Source organism: Carassius carassius, chromosome 35 (genome assembly GCF_963082965.1).
Source record: "Carassius carassius chromosome 35, fCarCar2.1, whole genome shotgun sequence".
NCBI classification, from domain to species: domain Eukaryota; kingdom Metazoa; phylum Chordata; class Actinopteri; order Cypriniformes; family Cyprinidae; genus Carassius; species Carassius carassius.
This window is the reverse complement of record NC_081789.1, coordinates 7,902,149-7,928,778: the sequence shown is the minus strand read 5'-3', so window position 1 is coordinate 7,928,778 and position 26,630 is coordinate 7,902,149.

Genomic DNA, 26,630 nt, shown 5'->3' with positions numbered 1-26,630 from the left:
CATCAGAATACAACCAACCCCTGTCAGGAAGTGATGCCAACAGCACCTCAAGATGTTCTCTAAATGCTCCCTGCAGGTCCTGATGTTCTAAAGATCAACTCCTAATGATGACCTTAGGCCCGTTTCTCCAATTATTTGTGGTGCCCTTTTGACAATCATGTCAGTCTCATGCACAATACGACCACTAAACTAGAGATGCTTTTCCATGCCAGGCTCGTTCACACTATCTTTCCTCTTTTCTTTATCACAGTGAGCAGGCATGCCGCATTCAAAGAAAGCAGAAAATTCTCTAATAGTCTTATTCCTCACTTTACCATGCATATTAAATATATCACGGCAGACACAGCCTCTGAGCAATCCAGTTTGTAAAACACTCTGTAAATATCACACACATCACAGCTGTAGTTTTCACTCAGATATCAGCTGTGCTCTAAATCCCACTTACTCTCTACTGTCTACTTCTAAGCATCCTAAGTGAAATGAAGCTTCAGATGTGATTCTTTTGGACCACTCCCTTGACAGCAATTCTGTGTTCATAATAAATAGCATTTCTCATGTGAAACACATTAAAAGACGTGACATACAAAATGCTCATTAAACCCTGATACAGCTGTTGATGAGGTACCTTAAAGTAGTAACAGTACAGATACACAATTTCTTAACATGTACGTACTATACAGTACTTATACAGCAGTTTGTTATCATGCTATCATTGTTAGCTTTAGTTTATACATACATATTTAACAAAGTAAAGTCAAAGTGAATTTGTTGAAATTGTCAGGATTATGGACATGTTTTGTTGTGTTTTCCCTCCCCATGTGCTCCGTGACCCAGTTTCTCCCTTGTATGATTTTGTTGTCATATAATTCAGGTTTGTCATGTTAACTGTCATCATTACTCCATGTATTTAAGTCCCAGTCTGTGCGTTCTGTCTTTGTCGGATCTACATTGAGGTGTAGGAGTGTTTTCTCCAGTTCCTGGTTTGGATTACCCCTTGTGTGTATTAATTAAAGACTTTTTATTCTAATCTGTGTCTCCATCATTTACAAATAAAAAGTACATTAGTATAGTTTCACTTTTGTTAGTTTGAATTTTTATTTAAATTGTTTTCATATCAAGTTCAAAATACAGCAATGACATTAAGCCCAGTATATATTTCATATTCTAAAATATTAAATATTTCTAAAATATGAATGATGTTTTTCACTATGTGACAAGAAATGAATTATGTGTAATCAGATGCTAAGAAAAAAAAAAAACCTTCTCAAATGATATCTGAGGCCTGCAAATCCGTTGTTTTGTGTCATGACCAATGCATTTATTCCCTATGATACCCTGTTTACATCAGAAGTTGAACTGACATAGTTGAAATGCATACAAATACGAGATTTGAAATATTTCAACATAGTGTAGTGCTGCGGCTTTCACTTTTGAGTAATCTAGACATGAATAATAAATTAGCCTTCAGGTTTATGTATTTTTTCCCTGATATGAGCTGTGTTATTTATAGCTTCATCTTTATTACAAGCTTAAATATATGACAAAATATTATGACATTTTGATGGTGGAAGGGGCTGGTGCAGGCCAAACAAACATTTACTTAATCAATCACTGAAATTTAGCATTAGGCAATACCTCCTGCAGCGCCACTGCACGCGCACCCAAACCCACACCAGACTCGTCCTGCCAGACTCTGAAACATGGTTCGAGTATCTTTGAATTCATTTGCATCACTGTTTAATGGTGGATTATTGCAGAGAGGGGTGGTTTTATTTTGCTGCATTGTTTTGTTTGAGTGACCTTGAACGCACGGGCCAAAGGCACTGAAGTAAAAAAAAAAAGAAAAAAAAAAAAAATCAATTAAACACAGTTTATAGCTGAAACAAAGAAAAAAAAGGGCTAATTGAACAGCTGCAGCCTGATGAAATGCTACTCCATATGCTCAAGTAAAAAAACAAAAAAACTATTTCTGTGCATCTAAGAGAGGAAGAGAGAGCGAATAGCTCTCATTTAATCAACTAACATTGATATTACTTCTGGCAATTAGAGTCATGCTGATAATGATATGAGTTTTCAGCTGTAAATAATTATGCTGCCTCCAGGCCATGCTTTGCTTCCTCACTGTATCTATAAACAATAATCAAACCACCAGGCGAAAGTTGAGGGGCTTTTGTTTGTTGCCGTGCTGCAGTTTGGGGAAAAACATCGGTGTGGCCCCCTGGTGTTGCCCTTGGCGGCTCTGACCTTCAGGAGCATGGTGCTGGCAGCATGGGGAGTTAATGCATCGGCCTATCGATCCCTACACTTTCACTTCAAACGGCCTGTGTGCATGCACGCTTATTTAGCCCGAGAGCAGGGTGGGACGCGAACCGCTCCTGTGGCCTAATACAGTGAGAGACATGCAGCGGATTGAAGATTGCTCTTTCACTGGTGCAATCTGAGATTTAATAATGAGGAAGATGAACACAGACCTCACGCAGCTCTGTTTTAATTGTTTAGCAGATTCAGCTTTGAACCTATTGCAGTCTCAGTAAGTGTATGGGTTCGGCTAATTGTGGCACATGGATTAGCAGTTAGCACCTATCTCAGTTTTTTATTCGTGACCCTGGACCACAAAACCAGTCATAAGTTGCACTGGAAGACTATTTTGTAGCAATAGCCAACAAAACATTCAATGGGTAAAAATGATAGATTTTTATTTTATGCTAAAAATCAATAGGCTATTAAGTAAAGATCATGCTCCAGGAAGGTATTTTGTAAATTTCCTACCATAAATATATAAAAACTTATTTTTTAATTAGTAATATACATTTCTAAGAACTTCATTTTGGCAACTTTAAATAAGATTTTATCTATATTTAGATTTATTTGCACCCTCAGATTCCAGATTTTCAAATAGCTGTATCTCGACCATATTGTCCTATACTAACAAACCATACATCAATGGAAATCTTATTTGTTCAGCTTTCAGATATATCTTAATTAAAAAAATAAATAAATAAATAAATAAAATGGACCCTCATAACTGGTTTTGTGGTCCAGGATCACATTTGTTACACGAGTCAATTAAGAACCAACAAAGTAAATTAAAACAAATCAAAGTGTATCAGAAAACAATGCCCACATGTGTATAGGGGTGAAAGGGGCTAGCTGTTGGACTTTTTAGTCTATAGTGAATATTCCTTGGTGTAGAGAGATTTCTGAAGTCAATTTAAATATAAGAAAACACCCACACCTACAAACACACACGCAAAGTACAACATTATACAGCCTGTAACTATATGGTTTATATTAATTTTAACCGTTAAACAATCATAATAGACAAAGCCATTGTTCTGACGAACAAAAATTTTAATTAATAATAATAACATGTGACAACCTGCACCGACCTAAAACTCTTAGATAAACTCTTCATTATACATAATATACTCACAAAAACACACTTAATTAAACCAAAAACTATTTTCATCAATATAAAATAATAATAATAATAATAATAATAATAATAATAATAATAATAATAATCGCTTAGTTCTCATTAAATTCGATCATAAATGATTCACAATAAAGTTAAATACATCCACTATCAGCTCAGATTATACTCTTGTCTCACAGCAAAAAATAAATAAAAAATAAATAAATAGAAAGTGTGGCAATTAATGAAGCTGTAAATGTACCACCTCAGGAAATTCACATCAGTAACAGCAGCTCGTGAGGCATTGTAAGCACTGAGAGCAGCAGACAGTGAACTTTGCTTACTAACTTCATCTGGTGTGAGTATAGACTAAGATGAAGAACATAATTAAGAAAACACATGGAAGGCTACTCGAGGTCTACGATTAATTAGCCTCCTGTCGATATTCTCATCAATACCCGATTAACAAATGACACATTGCCCTATGAATGCTATTGATCTGTCTGCATTTCACAGCATTAATAAGCTGAAGCCTCCTAACAAACTGAAAAGCTGACAAAACAGAGGAAAGTCATTTCTCTCCAACAGCTTGTTGATCCGCTTTGACAGAAAGGCCTGTCTAATATCAGAGAGAAACTTGCTTACTTTACAAGTTCAGACAAAACAACCAACTAAAGCTCATTAACTCAGTGTCAGTGATGCAAGTTCTTTTTTTCTTTTTTTTTGGATCTACTAATTACAATACGTTTTATTTACATTAATATTGCAATTCATATTCATTGCAGAAATGGCTTGAATAAAATTTCTATTGTTAGCATATTTAGATTTACAGTAAAATACAATATTTTTTGTTTGTGTGTGGGGGGGGCTGTATATATATATATATATATATATATATATATATATATATATATATATTATAAATTATATTATTAATTAATGATTAATATTAGATGTACACTCAGATATATTCAAGGTATGGGAAATATTTTATGACTTTTTACTTAATCACTATTTTGTCAGTGAATTAATTTTTTTCTTGAAAATCGTTGGAAGGGTTTACAAAAAGCAACATGAATATAAATATAACATTTTAAGAGTCACAGAAATGTGTTTTTTATTATTTTCTTTAAATTACAAGCCTCTACATCTACTGGATCTGTATGTTCTCCTCTCATTACAGAACTATTAAATAAACAGTAGACTCTTCAGCCAGGTTTAGCTCCAGACATATACTATATGGTCTCCCTTTTGACAAACGACTGCAAAGTGAGGTAAAAAGGGACTCAATATAAATTAATGGTGCCCTAGCAGCCCAAGGTTTAGTCCCCTTACGCTAATGATAGTAATGAATACTTAGATGAGGGATGATCAGGCCTGTCCTCCAGTCAGAGCTTTACGCAGGTTAATTAGGTAAGATAACATCATCAACCTCTTTCATGCCTACACATGGAATTAATTGGATAAGCTGAAGCTGGATTCAGGTCTATATATAATCATGTGAACAATCAACAGGAGTAATGGAGAAGAGACGCTGGCCACGTCACAAGATGTCTTATTTAGATTCTCTAACAACCTGCCTAATAAGCACATGGACACTAATGGCATACTTTACAGTAATGAATCGGTAAAGTAGAACAATAGCAGCGTGGCAGTTGCAGCATCTGTAAAAAAAGACATCATGGGCAGTTTGATGTGCTTATCATAATATTAAGTAATTAGTCAAAGCATGAAGACATGATGAAGTGTGGTTTAATAAAATCATGCCAATGAAAATGTCTTTGAGGAAAACATCAATCAATCCATGATTTGAGTTAAGATATGAAGGCACTTCAATTATTGTTATTGATTTGTATATTGATATTATTAACACTGTAATGATTTATGCCATATACGGGTGATACTTCAATTATTGGAACTACGTCCCCCAGGACTATTTAATGAAATAATAGATTAAGACACATTATAGCCGAAACCCACCCGATCAGGCATAATCAGATATTTATTCAAGGACATGCAAACACATTTTAAAATAGATGAAATATAATTTCATTTTTCAAGTAGTAGTCAGAAGTGCAACTGAAGTGACATCCAATAATTAGAATTACACACATAATTTTTTTTTTTTTTCAGAAATCAGAAAAAAAAATCATGTGCATAACGGGTGTGTTCTTAGGCTAAACATTCACCATGCTGTGGTGTGCCATGTACAGGAGAGCAGTGTGCTGTGTTGTGTAGCACCTATCATCCATCACAGCAGATGTTTGGCTCCTCTCATTGGCTTTGTGTGAAGTACGTTTGTAAATTATGTATGAGGAACTTTTGTGTAAATTGTCATACTACATAATATATGTTTACAAAGCTGCATGAAAGCTCACCTTAGATGGCAACTCATTACAATAATTGATGCAGAGAGGTAACAAAGGGCTCTTTTGCACATAAAGTCACTTTCTGATCTCCATCAATAATGAAAGATCATTTAGAATAGACCGGATAGGACATCTGCTACACGCACATCTCAACTCATCAGCCGAACCGACAAACATAACATTTTCCCTCAAAGATCATTGTGTACAGACACATTATAAATGTATGTTATGAGGGAAAATTAACACACATGAAACAGAATTGTTATAAATTAAGCAGCACTACTGTGGTGAAGGTTTGGCTCATGAATATTAATTACATTACGTGACTGGACACTCCAACAAAGTTACCAAGCAACGGCAGCATCAATTAATATGCATGAGGTAAGCCTTCACCGTAGTTCAGTGAACTCCAAGATACGTCACTGTCACCATAGTAATGGACACCTCACATGACAACTCTAATAACGTCAGTAATGTCTGTGTGTCTGTTGTTTTAGTTTTGAACCACTGCAAACAAAAAATAACTTTTCTTAAATTATTTTAGGTTTAAATGGAGTATTAACTGAAAGAATGCGCTTGTTTTACTGTCATAACAGCACAATAACATCCCATAATGACATTCCAGTGTTTCATACCTAACTGAGGTAAGTGATGTAAGAAGTGTGTTTGTGTGTCATTGACCCCAGTGTCATAATGCCTTAACATATATGTCCTATTGAAATGCTGTTTTGTTTGCAGTGAAATGATAGAAAAATGCTACTTTTATCTGTATTGTGCTCTGTTTGGTATTGAAAGAGCAGAAGATTTTAGGTATAATTGTGCAGCATTATAGAGAGGAGAGTACACTTTCTCCATGAAACTACTAAAATATTAGTGTTTTTGACATCTGTAAAAACTAATTTGTTTACTTAAAAAATTGGCAAAATGAATTTACCCTCAATCCAGTTAAGTCTCACTAAATTAAATCAAGTTAAAAAGGAGTCTCATAAACCCAAAACACTCTGAGTATTTTTTTACTTAATGTATTTTATTGTGAGTACTCCTTACATATTCTAAGCCACAAATACTATACTGATACAGAGAGTGCACTGCTATGTGACTAAATAAAACATTTCCTTTGTTTTATTCTTTGGTTTATTTGCTGCTATTGTTGTTGTTGATGCCAATATTAGCAATATGTTTTGTAATTTTTAAGGTTTTATCTTATTATGAAAACATTATTTTGTTGTAATCATTGTTGTGAATACTGGATGTTGATGACTGTGCATGTCTACATAAATACTACTGTAATACATGTATTGCACCATAATTTAATCGTGTTACATTAAATGTAGATTGGTGTTAATAATCTAGTTTTGAACCATATGATCATAATTTTTTCATGATCTCTCTTCATTCAATAGCCCAAGTGATTGCGAGGGCTTGAGTGCTTCTAATGTAGATTCTGGTTATTTTGAAGCAGAAATATATTATTTAAAGCATTTTGAAATAAACTAATCTCTACACCTGTTTAATTTATAATTGTTTCTCTTGGTTTGCTGGTTAAGGAAGGGGTATAGCTACAGCTACCAGGGCTTACCGGGCATGTGCACATAAATAAATTTGTCAATTTTGTCCCACTAAAATACAATAATTACTATGCTATATATTATACTATACTATTATACTATATATATATATTATACTATTACTATATATTACTATAGTATATATTGGGGTATGTGTAGACATTAAGAAAACACAATGTAATATTTAGCAAATGTAATTTATTGTTACTTTCAGGCAGTGGTGGACAGTAACGAAGTAGCTTTACTTCGTTACTGTACTTAAGTAAATTTTTCAAGTATCTGTACTTTACTGGAGTAGTTTTATTTTGAGTAACTTTTACTTTTACTTCACTACATTCCAAAGCATAAAATCGTACTTTTAACTTCACTACATTTCATAAAACATATCGTTACTCCCTATAATATATCACGTGCTCCGACACGCAGAAGCGGTGTCTGATTCATCATGAACGAACTGAGTCTTTTCAAAATAAACTTAAATCGGATCGCAAATTGCACCAAATGATTCGTTTACGAATTAGAATGATCCGATTGCAGCCTACTGTCTATGGATTGCAGCTGTTCTGGAGTCGACCACTCACTGATTCAAATGAACCGTTTAGTGCGAGTCTACAGAAGTAAGAACCGGGAGATCTTGTGAGCGCGCGTGCGTCTGATGTTGCTAAAAGTAAGTTACTAATGTCGAAATTTTGGATTAATTATTGTAACTGAAAATCATATTTAGGTCAAAATTGTCAGTTGTTTGGGAACTAAATCCGCTGTAAAGAGTGATCTATTTAAGCCCACTGAAATGCTCCAGTGCAGACGATGCAGACACATCAATTTTAGGAAGAAAAACAACAAAATAAATAAAAAAACAAACATTAAAATTACACAGATTAAATACAATAACTCATGCACGTTAAAATTCCCCGCTGCCGTAATGTTAACAGTTTTATTAAAATGCTACCATCCCTGTGACGTCTGTTTTTATATTGTTTATTAACAGTAACGTTTGGATTAACTAGACGAGTAGACAGACATGAATATTTATTCATAACCGTACTGAAAATAAGTAAATATTGTTAGCTGATGCTAACTGTCTAGCTAACAAGCTTGCTGGTGCTAAGTTGAGGTAATTTTTATAAATAATGTCCAAATATTTTTATTCAACCACCTATATATATATATATATATATATATATATATATATATATATTATATATATATATATATATATATATATATATATATATATAATATAGATTACATATGGGTAGAAAAGAAAGGATGTGATGTCCAGAACATGGTAACTACAGTAATTATCAAAGTGGGAAGAGATGCACCCTGTTTGGCTAGGGGTGTTTTTACACCACAGACAAGGTTTGAGAAGGAAAACATCCAGGGGCGTAGCCATCTTTTCAGAAGTGAGGGGGACAGAAATTATATATATATATATATATATATATATATATATATATATATATATATATATATATAGGCTATATATATAGGCTATATATGTAGGCTATATAACATTTCTTTAATCTATATAGCTTAGTTTTTGAAGTTTTTGAACAGTAATATTTTTTATGTTTTTAAAGAAGTATCTTCTGCTCACCAAGCCTGCATTTATTTGATCCAAAGTACAGCATAAAACAGTAATATTGTGAAATATTTTTATATTTAAAATAACTTTTTTCCCTATTTGAATGTATTTTAAATTGTAATTTATTCCTGTGATCAAAGCTGTACTTTCAGCATCATTACTCCAGTCTTTAATGTCACATCCTTCAGAAATCATTCTAATATGCTGATTTGCTGATTATCAATATTTAAAACATTTTTTTCAGTATTCTTTGATGAATATAAGGATCCAAAAATTAGCATTTATGTGAAATAAAAAGCTTTTGCAACATTGTACACTATATATCATTCAAAAGCTTACAGTCAATATAATTGTTGTTTTTTGGAAAATAAATTATAGAAATGAACACTTCTACTTAGCAAGGACTCTTTTGTGGGTTCGAGTCTCAGGCCGGCAACACCATGACTAAGGTTCTCTTGAGCAAGACACCGAACCCCCAACTGCTCCCCAGGCGCCGCAGCATAAATGATGCCCACTGCTCCGGGTGTGTGGGTGCACTTTTGATGGGTTAAATACAGAGCACGAATTCTGAGTATGGGTCACCATACTTGGCTGTATGTCACGTCACTTCACTTTAAATTGATCAAAAGTGATGATAAAGACATAATTTTCTATTTCAGATTATTCCAGATTTCTATTTCAAAATAAATGCTGTTCTTCTGAACTTTCTATTCATCAAAGAAACCTTATTTGTTTAATTATTTCTGAAGGATTGTCTGACTGGAGTATTGATACTTAAAATTCAGCTTTGAAATTTCAACAAATTACATTTTGAAATATATCCAAATAAAAAACAGTTAATATAAATAGGTTAGTAAAAATATTTCACAATTTTTCTGTTTTGCTGTACTTTGGATCAAATAAATGCAGACTTGGTGAACAGAAGAGACTTCTTTAAAAAATATTAACAAGCTTACTGTTCAAAAACTGTTGACTGGTAGTGGATACAAAAGGCAAATTACATTTTTCTCAAATTTTTAACTTTTAATTGGCTTAAAAAATCTATAACTGCTGGACAATAACAAATAATAATGATTTGTTTATATACTACAAAATGTTTTTGTCAATTAGCACTGCATTGTTCATACTTTATTTATCACCTGCTGAAGATGACTTGAAAAACCATATATTGTTGCAATTGTATGTTTAATGTCTTCATGTTTCCAAAAGTGTCTGGCCTTTTTTTTCTGTGTAAAAACTGCTTTCATACAGCGATAGCTGGACGCTTTTGCCCATATTAGGAATTTCCTGATATGACTTTCTGCACGAGAAAATATGAAAATATAATTATATTTTCCTTTAAAATGTTCTTCCTAACTTCAGGCCTTATTATCATGTCATATATAGTCCTAACTGTGATGTTCTGTAAAACAATAAACTTTAAAATACTTTATTCTTCCTGGTGAAAATCAGATGGTCATCTCTGTTTTCTCTCATGTACATCACAGTGTAAGCTTTCACAGTGAACATCACTCTCATCATCGTAGTCCATATCAACAACAAAAATATATCTTGACTCCATATAGTGGTTATTTTGGAAAAAATCCCAGGTATTTTGAGGAGTAGGATTATTAAAAATATGTGCGAATATAAAATTTTATTAAGTAGCTTATATATAAAATCTCAGTACTTTTTTACTTAAGTACATAAAAAATCGAGTACTTTTGTACTTTCACTTGAGTAAAATTGAAAAAGGAGTACTTTTACTTTTACTGGAGTAATATTTTATTATATGTATCTGTACTTTTACTCAAGTACTTGATTTGTGTACTTCGTCCACCACTGCTTTCAGGACAGCTGTAGCCCATCTATCCACAATTAGCTTTGCTTTGTACAGAAGCGTAGCGATTTTAAGGCAAGTTATTTCACTTGGGGGCCATCTTTGAAAAGCCTCTCAGTGCAGCTCCTATCTCTTTGAATTGGGAAACATAAAATTCTCCAAAACTGTTTGCCAATCTTACAATTAAATTGAAATTTAAAATCACCAAATAAATGTCTCATAAATGTTGTTCCTTTTGCTCAAATAGTGTAGAAAAAGCATATTATTCAAATTAGACTAGCCACTGTGTATGCACAGTCTTAGGCCCAATCCCAATTCTACCCTTTAGCCCTTCCCCTTTCCCCTACCACTCCGTTTCACGCATGCACGTGAAGGGGTAGGGGTGTCTCGATTCTCTTTTGGTTGGAGGGGTAGGGGTAGGGGAATTGCCAGACAGCCCTTCAAACAAAGATTTCTCGGGACCACATTTTAAATGAAAGGGGTATGAATTATCTTGGCAACATGGCTGCCTGAGCGAACAAAAAGCCACATACAGGTGCATCTCAATAAATTAGAATGTCGTGGAAAGGTCATTTATTTTAATAATTCAACTCAAATTGTGAAACACATGTATTAAATAAATTCAATGCATACAGACTGAAATAGTTTAAGTCCTTCGTTCTTTTAATTGTGATGATTTTGGCACACATTTAACAAAAACCCAACATCTCAACAAATTAGAATATAGTGACATGCCAATCAGCTAATCAACTCAAAACACATGCATAGGTTTCCTGAGCCTTCAAAATGGTCTCATAGTTGGATTCACTAGACTACACAATCATGAGTAAGATTGTCCAGAAGACAATCATTGACACCCTTCACAAGGAGGGTAAGCCACAAACATCCATTGCCAAAGAAGCTGGCTGTTCACAGAGTGTTGTATCCAAGCATGTTAACAGAAAGTTGAGTGGAAGGAAAAAGTGTGGAAGTAAAAGATTCACAACCAACCGAGAGAACCAAAGCCTTATGAGGATTGTCAAGCTAAATCTATTCAATAATTTGAACTTCACAAGGAATGGACTGAGGCTGGGGTCAAGGCATACAGATGTGTCAAGGAATTTGGCTACAGTTGTCGTATCCCTCTTGCTAAGCCACTCCTGAACCACAGACAACATCAGATGAATCTTACCTGTGCTAGAAGAAGAACTGGACTGATGCCAAGTGGTCCAGTCCTCTTTTCAGATGGGAACAAGTTTTGTATTTCATTTGGAAACCAAGGTCCTAGAGTCTTGAGGAAGGGTGGAGAAGCTCAAAGCCCAAGTTGCTTCAAGTAAAGTGTTAAGTTTCCACAGTCTGTGATGATTTGGGGTGCTGGTGTTGGTCCATTGTGTTTTTTTGAAAACCAAAGTCACTGCACCAATTTACCAAGAAATTTTGGAGCACTTCATGCTTCCTTCTGCTGACCAGCCGAAGGCCACTTTCAAAGAAACCTGGGCTTCCATACCACCTCAGCAGTGCCACAAACTGATCACCTCAATGTCATGCCAAATTGAGGCAGTAATTAAAGCAAAAGGAGCCCCTACCTCATATTGATTACATGTACAGTAAATGAACATACCTTTCAGAAGGCCAACAATTCACTAAAATGTTCATATATATATATATATATATATATATATATATATATATATATATATATATATATATATATATATATATATATATATATTTTTTTTTTTTAATGTATACTAATATTTAGTATTCACTAAACTTTTTTTTATTTATTGGTTTTATGAAGTATTCAAATTTGTTGAGATTTGGTGTTTTTTTTTTAAAAATGTGAGCCAAAATAAGACTTAAACTTCTTCAGTCTGCATGCATTGAATTTATTTAATACATGAGTTTCAGAATTTGAGTTGAATTACTGAAACAAATGAACTTTTCCTCGACATTCTAACTTATTGAGAGGCACCTGTAAATGTAAGCTACGAAAATAATCATTTGTTTTATGTTACATTCAATCATGAGTTCATATTAATGGTATTGTTACTCAAAGAGCTGTTTGCAGAAAATCACTAATATTTGCTAACGTCATATCATTATAGACTGCACGATAGTACCACAACATATTTTCATGTCTGATCAGGGCGATAACCACCGTAGACACTGAGGGGGGCTAGTCCCCCCAATAATTAGAAATCGCTAAACCCTTTTCTTAAATATTGTCAATTCGACAGGAAGAGAGAGACAGATGTAAGCTAAGTGTATGCACATCTGTGCGTTTCTCTTTTTAGAACAAGTTTACTTAAAAACAGTGATTTTATCCTCTCGTTTCTGGAAAATATAATGTAGCAATTCAGTATTTAAACTTATACTTATACTGTATTTAATAAAAGTCATGGGACAGTGTTGAGTTTCAAGTTTCTTTTCTCCTAGATGTGTGATCTGGGCGATTTCCGATATGTGCGTGTGTATGTCAGTAAGCAGCACATTAATACAGAACATTAATCAAAGGCTCTAATGCATACCAGTACACCAGTATATGTGTGTATTGTAGGAGCTAGATGACATATGATGATGTGTGTAGGCATAGTAGTGGTGTCCCAATACTTAGGGTAATATTTTCACCCCTACCCCTTGACACTCTGTTTCAAGAGACAAGGGGAAGTGGGAGGCGGAGGGGTAGGGGAATGGGAAAGGGGTTGGGGTATAAAATAGAATTGGGATTGGGTCTTAAACGCAGGTCTGCTGCGTGTTGTTGCTGACTGTTGACTGTTTCTATAGCAATTGCAGCTGCAGTGAAGCAATGACTTTATATATTAGCAATTTGCTCTTTTATTCAGAAGGCAGGGTTTCCTTTGATAGAGCATGTTAGGTGTTGCTTGTGGTTTTTTTTTTTTTTTTTTTGCGGTTCCAGCAGTGCTGGTTGTCATGGCAGTGTGACCGGAGGTACAATCCGAGATCTTATGCTCAGTTTGGCCATTGGTTTGGGAATGGTACCCCAAGCACAAGGTGACGGTGTCTCCTAAGAGCTTGAAGAATGCCTTCCAGACATGAGAAATTTACTAGCATCCCCAGTCTGAGACAATATCTTCCGGGACACCGAAATTCCAGAAGACTTGGTTGAACAGGCAGTCAGCAGTCTCCATGGCTGTCAGGAGGCCCTTCAGGTGAGTCAGTTTGCATGCTTTGGAAAACTGATCTGCTGCTACGAGGATGCATGTGATGCCCTCTGAATTAGGGAAATCGGTGATGAAGTCGACCCCTGTATGTGACCAGAGCCTCCATGGGACAGGCAAAGGGACCAATTTTCCTGTAGAGAGCTTTCAAGAGGTTTTAGAGATGGCACAGACTGAGCAGCTGTGGACGTACCGGATGATGTATTGGGTCATATTGGGCCACCAGAACCAAGCTTGGAAAAGCAAGAGAGTACGCTGGCTCCCTGGAAGGCCAGACCCCAGACAATCATTTAGCAAGCCCAGAAGGGTTTGTCATAATCTTCCCTTCTGAGCCTCCCAGCAAAGCAGCCTCAGTTCAAGTGGCAATGCAGATCATTTCATCAAGGTCCCACGGGATGTGACAGACAATGACGGTTGGAGGGAGGATCAGCTCGGATTCTGAGGTAGAAACTTTGAGGATGGGGGCAGTGAAGAAGGATTCCTTGAGTTTCTGGAAGGAGCACAGGGCTTCAGGGTTCCAGGACAGAGACGTGGGCTTTCCGCAGAGCAGCGCTGCCTTGTTCCATCCTCAAGTTGCTGCTAGAGTGTGGAAATGGAGGGTGTAGTCGTTCATCGAAAAAGAGCCCTGGTGCTTGATCAGTAGTTGATCAGGGATAGACAATGAGCTGGTGGATAATCCGAATACATCACTGAAGTGGGTCGTGAAAGCATCAAAGGAGTTGATTATAATACTCTGTGAGTTCCAGATGGCTCGTGCCCACAACAAGGTGCATCCCATCAGGAGGAAAATCAGAAACATCACCATTGATTTCTTGATGAACCTCTGGGGCTGCATCTCTATGAACGGAGAGACTTGGAGCAGAAATTTGACCGACTCAGCCGAGTATGGAGATGGATTGGCCATGGGACTGGCAGAGGTAGAGACAGTGGGGTGGTGACGGGAGTGAGAGAGACCCAGATGGTATTGACCAGCTCCTCAAGAGTGTCCGCTGGATCAGAGCGTTGAGGATCCATTCCCGGTTGGTAAATGTTGAAGGTCTGGTCTTCTGTAAGCAATCACACAAGAGAAGAAGAGGTAAGTGATAAAAAAATTCCAGGAGTCTCCCGCATATTTATAGTTGCTTCCTGACCCCCGCAAATTATATACAATACCATGGAAATCGTGCAGGCAAGAGAGAGAACGAGCAAGAGGAAAGATTGCCACTTGAGGGAGAGACACGTATTGATAATTTAGCGAGAAAAATCGTAGCCAGGTATAACGTATCTTATCTTATCTTATCTTATCTTATCTTATCTTATCTTATCTTATCTTATCTTATCTTATTAGCTAAATATTTGAAATAATTTGGTTTATTTTTGGTATTTTTCGTTTTTTTTTTATTAGTTTTTAAATTGATATCTGGCAAAACTGCATCACCAGCACTGGATACCAATTTTGATATGGCAAAAAATAAATAAAATAAATAATAATAAAATTAAACAAAAAAAAAACAAATAGCAATCATTGCTCTAAACAGTTATGATGTTGTTTAATTTTCAGAGATTAAATGTACAAGTACGTGTCTAGATACTCACCTGGGATCACCAGGCTCAGCATTTAAAATTATATATTGTTAAATAACATGAAGCTGTATGTTAATTCTGCTTAATTCATTATTTGTGTTGCAATTATTATTATTTTTTTCTCAGTTTCTATGAGCAGCGGAAGTTTCTGTGAGGGTCTCAGAAGTCTTTAACCTGTATATGGTATCATATCATATGAAATGAGCTTCACCTTAAGCTTACGCCGTTGGCTTACCTTTTTTTGCGGAAGTTCTAAAGAATGCTCCATGACAAATGGTCAGCTGACCATTTGCAAAGACCTGCCCTCCTTAAATTCATGCTGCTATCTCTGAGAAACAATGCCGCTCACACGATACACATCATGTTCTCACGCAAGTGAAAAGTACATTGCAGAGCAAAGAGGAAACTCACAACACACCGACAGACAAGACAGAGCAGGTTACTTCTGGTATGAAAAACAGTCCCAGGACTCTCACCTTTCAAATTTTGTCTTTTTTTATTAAGAAATTCAAACAATAACTATAGTTGTGTGGCCCTTTAATTACATATCACTGTATTGCTTCAGTTAAAGTGGCACGTGATCTTTTCATATTTACTTAAAGCACGAAATCATATTTTATTTTAACCGCAGAGCACACCACTTATCAAGTTTAAGTCCACTCAAGTTAATCTATTCTCCTGTCTGATTTGTGGTTGGGATACAGCTGTGACTCCTGGGCATGTGCAATACAATGTATTTTTTTGTCACCCTGTACAACAAATATTTCCGGCCATAGCTCACGGACAAAATGGAGGATTTGAAGTTATGATTGTCCGGATCGTCTGTCAATCAAGCTCTTTGCAAAAGGTCAGCTGGGCTGACTTTGTTTTGCAGATCTAGCAACCCTGCTCCCTGGTGAAGACAAAGATATAATATTCATAAAATGAATGGAAACGATGCTTCTGTCTAAAAAAATTGTAAGTAAAATGTGTAAATACACCCTAACATTCACAAAAAGGAGCACATTAAAACGGATAATTTTGTGGAAAAAACACAACTGACCCTTCACAAAGACCCGCTCCTTCGTCATTGTTACTATGACCGACAAGCCATGTTATTCTCTTGCCACACATGTTCTCAGTTAAAAATGCATTGAGGAGCAAGAGGAAACGGACAATGCACAGACAGACAAGACAGAGCAGGTTATCTTATGGAAAAAAAGTCTCACCTTTACAATTTTTTTTAAAAAGAAATAAAAACAATAAATAACATTTTGTGACTTTTTAATGTGTCGTGACAGATTGCTGTTGTGCCTCTGTTCAACTGATCAAGATAATCTCTTCCTCTTAACTTCCTTGGAGATGTGGAAGACATCAATAAACACCATTTTTTTTTTCAAGTTAAAGTCATCATTAAACTAGTCGCCTGTCTGGTTTGTTTGTAGTAGAGCTGTCAGACAAAAATGGCAGATTCAGCGTTATGATTGGTGAGATCGCATGTCAATCAAGCTCCTGCAAAGGGTCAATGCTTTTTTGTAGAATGTTGGCAGGGAGTAATAATTAAAATAATATTATTACTTTTGAAAGGAGTAAGGAGTTGCAAAATATGTACAAAGTGTGTATATGTGAATTTATTTATTTTAGTGCGTGGCAACTGAACTGCATCATGGAATGTGATTGACATAACTGCAGCAAGGCTTGCCAAACAAAGAGAAATGAGTTGGAAGAAGACTTACTGTACGTAGTTATTACATTTTGATTAGAGATTTCAAGGTCAAAATATAATTCTAATTCTAATTCTAATAATAATAATAAAGTATGCATGCATGAATCACTTACAACAAGAAAAAATACACTTTGGAGTAGCATACCATGTAAATTACACAGTAAGATTAATTTATTTAGTTTATCAAAAAAAAAATATTTGTAAACTATTGTCTTATATTAATGTATTATTTTCTCAATTTTTCTGATAAATGCATTTGAATTCCGTAATAAATATTGGACTGGAAGTTGTGTCTGTTTCACCAACCAGAGATGACTATTCCAAAGAACCGAATAAATAAAAAGTATGCTAGATGGGCAAAACAATATTTAAAGCAAAGCTTATGAAAGGAATGTGTCACTACAACTAGATACAGCTATAGGCCTAATTAGAGATTTAGGACATTTACTGATATCTTTTCATAAAAGAAAATCAATATTATACCAGGTCTATTTTTTTCTTTTCTTTTCTTTTTTTTTTGTGTTAGCTTGACTTGAAATTGACATTGTAACGTCTGCATTGCTGAGTATGTAGAATCGTCACCGACTGGTATGTGTTTCATTTTATGAAAGCATTATGCCACTGTATGCCATGCTACACACTGTATAATAACTGTAGCATCTAATACCTGATTGCTGAAATCCACTCGCTGATGACCATTTGATGTGTTGCAGTCTGTGACTTTATAGCTTTAAGGACTGTTTTAGAGCATAGCAGAAGTCAGCAGCCTTTTGTGCAGTTATATAGCTGCTGACATGCACATCATTTTCAGAACAATATTTGGCATATAGAAACTAACAGCTTTTACTACCAATTGTATGGACTTTTGCTGTATTGCATTTTATGGCCCCTATAAAATATTCATCCTCCGTAACTTATTAGTTACTGAAAAAAACAAATCAGCAAATGAGAAACATTGGTCTGAAAACCATCAGTAATCCAATGAGATGCACATGTGGGAAAACCACAGAGTACTTTATCAGAGAGAATTATGGGTGCTCTGAGCACCGAGCTGACTTACAGAATGAATTAAAGCACAAAGACAGTGATTCGGCAAGAGTGAGTGAGTGAAAGAAAGGCCTTTTTCTGTTTCTAACTATTTATCTGAGTGAGCTGGCATGTCTGAGGAATAAGACAGAGGGATATCCTGTGCTCTTTACATTCACTTTTGCAGGAAAGGTGGCGGATAGCTTTTCCTCTGTTATTGCACACAATGTAATTTGAAACAATTACCAAAACACTGGCTCACTTGTTACTACACACTGTTCTCCCCATATATACAAAGTGCAGATTCAATAGCTTAACATGTTTTACAATTGCACCCGGTGGAGTAGCGTTTAGTGTGAAAAAGTATAGTGTTTCACTGTAACGCGCATAGTATGGGATAATCTTTCACATTTTGCCTGGGGTTTGTTTTGCTATTTCTGCAGAAACTTGTGCAGGCCATGTGAATTACAATGGAGAGAACCAATAGAAATACTAAACAAGCTGTATCTGATAGAAATGAATAAACAGGACTTAAACAATAAGGGAAAATAAGTTGTAACCTTTTATAATAAATATTTTTTCTTATATTGTCATTCAGCTAGATGAATTATAAATAATTAACAGCATAAATATACCCCAGCACAGCCAGGATAATACACTTGAACCAAGGTCTGAATTTGTGGAGTAGATTATGCATATTGGTTGCAGTACTACACTGTAAAAAGTGATTCTGAGTTTTAGTCAGTTTTTAGTCAGACAAGTGAAATCATGTCCTGTCAACTTGCAGTGTCTACACAATAGGATGAATTATAAAAACCTCAACTTGAAGGGAAATGCACAACTTAAAATAATCTGTTTATCTAACTACAAAACATAGATTCTATTAATGTTCTGCATAATGCGTTTGTGCCAGAAACTCTACGCCATGATGACGTACTATTTTAACGAATTTGAGCCAGAAGCGCCATTGATATTTTCTGCCCGAGATCACAACACGAGTTGCTGATGCGAGAAAAAAGACAAAAAAGCTCTTATTTGAATGACTATAGGTGGATTTTTATGGACCACAAATAATGAATAAGTGTACCAAAATTTGTGCTTTCTTTATTTTATGTAAAAATTAGGGTCCCACTTTATATTAGGTGGCCTTAACTACTATGTACTTACATAAAAAAATAAGTACAATGTACTTATTGTGTTCATATTGTATTGTAAAACACTTTTGCTGCTATTGAGGTGGGATAGGGGTAAGGTTAGGGAGAGCGTTGGAGGTATGGGTAAGTTTAAGGGTGGGTTATGGAGTAAAGTATGGGTCAACAGTGTAATTATAAATGTAATTACAGAAATTAAATACAGATGTAATTACATGTAGTTTTTTTAAATATAAGTACAATGTAAAAACATGTATGTACACAATAAGTACATTGTACTAAATTATTAATTAAAATGTAAGTACATAGTAGTTAAGGCCACTTAATATAAAGTGGGTCCGTAATCAGGAGCCACACACACTGCCAGGCACATTTTTGCTAGCTATACAGTGTGTTAGACACCGAGCTGCTGTCAAGACGTGAGCAGAAAGATAAGTTATGTTGGTAAATTGATAAAAAAAGTGTACATATAAGTAACTTTTTAGCATGATCTCATTATCGTTAGAAACACAGAATGACCAGTAACTTTAATATATGAAGCACTGCCTGCAGTCCATATTTGTGTTTACCATTACGAATAAAAATGCTTGATTTACTTGTTTTTTTAAATGCCCAGTTGTTATTTTTTTCAAATGACATACCTCCCTTTCAGTCGGTCACTCTCGACGCCATGTCGGTGACCAACGCAAAAATGGGATTTCGCTTCAATAGACCAAGCTACTTCGAGTGTAAACTAAACGAGCCAATGCACATTGGCATGCAATTATTACATCCAGCTGCAGCTGATCACAGTGTGAGTATAAGAAGATAGCAGGTGCAATGCATACCAGCTTTTCGCTTTGGAGCTGAGCGTTAGTATCGCTCTGCTCAACTGTGTCTGCTGTGAACTACGAGTTCAGCACGCTCTTGGAAGCTTCGTGTGTTGGCGAGACGGTGCTTCAGCAGCAGTCGTTCCTGTGTCGAGTGGATTGTACACTTCAGGCTGCACTACCCCTGTCATGTTGCAAGCGGCCAATTCCCCTGTCTGCCTCAGCACTAAAAGAGCATTTCCTAAAGAGCAAATTTCTCTAAAAGGGGGTGTCTTTGTAAAGACGACGGATTGTCCTTATAAGGATGCCGTTTCACCTGTGCGTTTCTGGGTGCGGTCATTACCTGGCAACGTGTGATGGTCACGATCGCTGCCTCACATGTCTGGGTGAGCAGGCTGAGGTGGCCTTCATGGATGAGTCATGTTCTCACTGCGGAAAGATGACCATCTTGGAGCTGCGAACCAGGCTCTGCTACTTTCAGGGGGCAGAGTCCAGTTGCTGCTGCCATGATCTCGGGCTCGTTCTGGCGGCTGACAGACGAGAACCACTTCCGGCAGTAGGAGGGCTGGATGGAGAATCTGTTGTTTAATTTTTCCCGCAATACTCGACAAAAGAGTAATTTCACTTATCTATGGGTCCCAGGAGGGCACGGAGAGTTGCGGACAGCCAAGCTCCGGACCTCACTCATCCTCCTCCTTCGCCAGATGGCAGCAGCGGGCGGTTCGAGGGTGTCAACAAAGGCCCTACTCATGCACCCTCTGCCATCCCGTGGAACCAGGTGAGCCCTGCACCCCACTGTCCCTCCAGCTGATATGAGGTCAAGGTTTTACAGCCCTTACTTCATTATACCCAAGAAAGGTGGTGGGTTACGAATGATCTTGGATCTGCGAGTTTCGGGCCCTTCACCGGCTACCCTTCAAGATGTTGACAGAGAAACGCATTTTTGAGTGCATCCATCCCCAAGATTGGTTTGCAGCGATCGACCTGAATGACGCGTACTTTCATGTATCCATCCTTCCGCGCCACAGACCTTTTCTGCGGTTTGCATTCAAAGGACGGGCATATCAGTACAAGGTCCTGCCCTTCGGGCTGTCCCTGTCTACCCGTGTCTTCACGAAAGTCGCAGAGGCAGCTCTTGTCCCCCTCGGAGAGCAGGGTGTTCGCATTCTCAACTATCTAGATTATTGGCTGATACTAGCACAATCTTGGGATCACTTGTGCGAGCCCAGGGATTTGGTGCTCTGGCATCTGAGCCTGTTGGGCCTTTGGGTCAACTGGGAAAAGAGCAAACTCTTGCCGAGGCAGAGGATCTCTTTTCTCGGTATGGAGTTGGATTCGGTCAAACAGACAGCACGCCTCACAGAGGAACGTCGGGTGCAGGCATGCTGTGGTTTACACGGATGCCTCCACCACCGGCTGGGGGGCCACGTACGATGGGCATGCAGTCTTAGGGGTTTGGACGGGCCCGCAGCTGCAGTGTCACATCAATTTTCTAGAGTTGTTAGCAGTGCACCTTGCCTTGAACTGTCTCAAAAGTCTCTTACGAAGCAAGCATGTACTGGTCCGAACGGACAACACAGCGGTCGTTGCGTACATCAACCGACAAGGTGGTCTGCACTCCTGTCGCATGTCACAAATTGCCCGCCACCTCCTCCTTTGGTGTCTTAAGGTTCTGAGGTCACATCATGACGTTCACATTCCGGGCCTGCTCAACCGTACAGCCGACGAGCTGTCTCGAGCAATGCTCCCGGGAGAATGGCGACTCCATCCCCTGACGTTCCAGCTGATTTGGAGACGATTTGGAGCTGCTCAGGTAGACCTGTTTGCTTCTCTGGAGACCTCTCACTGCCAGTTGTTCTACTCCCTGACCGAAGGAACTCTCGGCATGGACCCACTGGAGCAAGTCTTGCTAGTGGCACTGTGTTGGCCTGGTTCCCTGAACTAGTGCTCCTCGTGACAGCCCCTCCTTGGCCAATTCCTCTGAGGAAGGATCTACTTACTGGGAATTGGGAATTGAAGACACTGTTTTATAGTTGTTAAAAACAGCTTATTGTGAATTCTTCATGTACACCTGTTCCTACAATGAAAATATCTGATAGTGACAAATAGAGTTATTTGTACTACTCTCGAAGAATGGCTCTAAGATGGGTCTGTGCTAAGTTTTCACGTGCTTGTGTGAGCTGAATATATGTGAGGGTTTTTCTTGTGATGTTTTTATATCTTTGCAAGCTAATTCTTTTTGTCTGTGTTTTTGGGTGCATTGCATCTGTTTAAAAAAAATAAATGCTGAGAGTTTCAATTTTGCATTTGTGTTGATTTCATAAAAACATCTGGTTCCAGGTAGATATCTAGAACTTATTGTCAAAGCAAGCATTCGAGTCTAGTAAACTCAAAAAGTTAAGTTGTGATGTTGAGGAAAAATTACTATTTTATGTCAATTGGACTTGGTTAATGGTTGTGAAAACATGAAAAATTAAGTTCAACCAACTGCAAGTTATTTAAAAAAATACATAAGTTGAGTGAACTTAAGTCCTAATGTTGGCTTAACTTAACTGAGTCAATGCAACATGATGGCTTGACCAAGTCAATTTGTCTCAACAAATCATTTTTTTTTACAGTGTAGTGTTCTAATCATTTTGACCCCCACTATACTGTTCTAATAATTTTGGCCATGGCTGTGTGTATGTGTGTCTTAATATATACTCTATAAAAGCCCTACTTCCTTCCGCAATGAATTCAAATCTCAAGCTGACAGTTTATCAACTGAGTCGAAGCCTCTTTTACTAATTCCAAAACATCACTTTAGAACTAGTAATGAAGGAATGTTGAGTTGCTTCACTGAAAGCTTATATTACGGCATTAAAAGTAACGTATTATGAGAGAGATATGGACTCAGCGAGTGATTACCTAAATCTGACACAGCGTTAATTTTTTAGCTCAACCATATTGTAGTAAGTTTGTGAGAGGAAAGGAAGAGGACAAAGGGGTCGGCTGGACTGCTGACAAATTTATTAACTGAAACTCTTTATAAACATCAATGGTGACTTTTACTCTGACTTCAACACAGACACGATCGCCCAACACTTCCGGGTTACTCGTTCCGGTTCCGTTTCCGGTTCGCGTCAGCAGTCCATCTCTCTCTCCACGGCTTCTGTCTCTCCTGGCATTTTCTACTCTCTCCGCGCCAATTACTGAAACAAGAGACAGGTGTTGATAATTTTTGCCCAAACCACTCACTTACCACTCGTCTCCTGATTCTCTCTCCTGCTGCAGGCTTTCGCTAAACCACACTCCCCCGCCACATACCCCCACCGCCCGACTCAGGCCGGTCTGTGGATCACCTTGAACTTAAAAGGCTGTAGAGCCAGATACCAACGAGTGATCCGCGCGTTGGTATCCTTCATGAGGTGGAGCCACTGCAGCGGAGCGTGGTCCGAACAGAGGGTGAACTCCCGTCCCAGGAGATAATAGCGGTGGGTGAGGACGGCCCATCTGATGGCAAGGCACTCTTTCTCTATGGTGCTGTACTTAGCCTCTCTCTTTTCGAGAGCCTTCGGCTAATGTACAGCACCGGCCGTTCCTCCTCCTCTATCTCCTGTGACAGGATGCACCCAGCCACCTGTCCAACGCATCCATCTGCAACAGAAAAGGGAGAGAAAAATCTGGAGAATGTAACAACGGTCCGCCACACAGGGCAGCCTTTACCTGGGTAAAGGCCTGCTGACACGGCTCCGTCGTGTGTCCCGCCCCCCTCAGCGATCTCAGGACAGCCCTCAGATGCTGCACATGCCGCTGCCAATCATTACTTAATATAATGATATCATCCAGGTAGGCAGCCGCATATGCAGCATGGGGCCGCAGAATCTTTTCCATGAGGTGCTGAAAGGTAGCCGGTGCCCCGAACAACCCAAATGGAAGGGTAACAAACTGGTGTAATCCAAACGACGTTGTGAAATCTTTTCTTTGGATAATGGAGACAAGGGGATCTGCCAATAACCCTTTGTTAAGTCCAATGTCGAATAAAATGAGCCAAGCCTAGCCGATCAAGCAACTTGTCAACCCGTGGCCTTGGATACTCGTTGAATTTCGACAAAGCATTTACCTTGCAGTAATCCACACAGAACCGGACTGAGCCATCCGTTTTCGGAACTAAAACTATCGGGCTTGCCCAGTTACTATTGGATTCTTCTATTACCCCCATGTCAAGCGAGAAGTGATCTCCCCCTGGGGCCAGGGCAAGGGATTGTGGTTTGACATTCGCCTCTGGTCCGAGATCATCCTCCCCGCCAATCACCGTTGCCAACATCTCTGATTCCGCCTCATATTTTAGAGCGTTGAGGTGATAGATCTGACGTGCCCCATCCCTATCGGACCGTATTACCTCATAATCGAGATCTCCGACTTGTCGTGCGACCTCAAATATTCCCTGCCACTTAGCCATTAACTTTGAGCTCGACGTTGGGAGTAATACAAGTACTTTCTCTCCCGGTGCAAATTTGCGTAATCTAGTTCCCCTGTTATACAGCTGGCTCTGGCGGTCCTGGGCTTGTAACAAATTCTCCATTGATAGCCGCCCCAAAGTGTGGAGCTTTGTTCTCAAGTCCAGCACATACTGAATTTCGTTTTTGCCCTGAGATGGCCCCTCCTCCCAAGTTTCTCTCAGTACATCCAGCACCCCTTGGGGCTGGTGTCCATAGAGATGCTCCAAGGGGGAAAACCCCGTGGAGGCTTGTGGGACCTCTCGCACAGCGAATAACAAGGGATCTAGCCACTTATCCCAATTCTTGGCGTCTTCTTGAATGAATTTACGGATGATGGATTTAAGTGTGCGATTAAATCGTTCAACCAGGCCGTCGGTTTAATGCCCAATAATTCGTACAGTTCACGTAGCGTACATGACATAAATGCTGTGCCCTGATCGGCGAGGATCTCTTTCGGAACCCCCATCCGGGATATAAGACAAAACAGGGCATCCGCAACACTCTTAGTGGAAATGTTGCGGAGGGCCATTGCTCTCTCCTGCTGCAGACTTCGCTAAACCACGCCCCCCCCCCCTCCCCACACACATATTTTCACAATAATACATAGTTTGAATGTATGCTGAAGAAAGCGATGCTCTCTTTGTCTAAACTTTTATCTGTTAAGGATGATTTAAGATGATTTGCTGTAATATCACACTCCAGGGATCCGTTCTTCGTACGTCACTAATTTAGTGAGCAGGATTTGATAGTTGACGATTTTACTTGTTCTTAGATTGGTTGCTTCTTCAAAGCTGATCACAGAGTTTCTGTCATAGTCCTCCAGTCCTGGATAGTTTATCTCCAACCCTAATTAAAACTCACCTGCCTATAGATTTTTAATAACCCTTCAGATCTTGATTAGCTTGTTCAGATGTGTTTAGTTTAGTCATGATTGTAGGGCAAAAACAAAAATAAAGATGGCGTCTGAAAGTTGCGATTGGTGATTAGTTTGTGTGTAAATGTATATTTCTGACTAACATTTTGCACTTTTGATGTTATTTCTAGCGAGAAATCAGTATTATAGTATATTTAACTATTCGATTAGTTATCACCAAAACATGTTCTATTTTGTTGTAGATCATTAAACCATTACGCTGCCTCAGAAGTCTGTCCGAAATAAGTTTCAAGAGGTGCCTTCATGCAAAGTCATTGCCTCATAAGGCAGCGAGGCAGCAAGTCAGCAGCCTAGGCTTTCGGAGGCAGCCCTGATCTATGGTTTACATGCTGTTGCTGAAAGTAAAAATAACTTCCTTGTTTTAAACAGTGCTTTTTTTCTCTTTCTCTTGCAGTATCTTCTTGACATCTAATGGCAGAATATCACTAACACCACCATCATGAACACACACTTTCCGAATACTAAATACTATTATGTATCTAAATATTATTTATTGAATAATAACGATATTTCCTAAGCAATTCAGTCAAAAGTACAAAGGCAGCACACTAATATACAGCATTGGAGTTACATGAAATATAATGTGATGAAGACTTTGCCCTCAGCCAAAACTATTTGCTCTGGAATACAGTTTAATGAGACCAAAGTCTGCCCGTTAGATTTCCCCAAAACTAAATATATCTCATGCTTAACCACTATAGAGACATCAGAGCCAGTGGCAAATTCTAGAAGATTTGGCCGAGGTGAGGCTACTCTCGATGGGTTAATGAGGAGCTGGCGCCCTGGAGCTCACAGCTCTGTAAACGTTGAATACAATTTTCAAATAGACATTATCTTAATTAACAAACCACATATTTGAAGTCCAAACAAGTACATTCTCACCTAAACAAACAAACAAACAAACAAAAAACTCTTGAAACTACATTCTGTGACACAAAACAGTATTATTAAAAAAATAAAATTATAGTGTCAAAGATGTGACGGTGAAATACAATCAGGATTCTGCACAAGGTGTTTATTTTGAAATGGACACGATTTGTT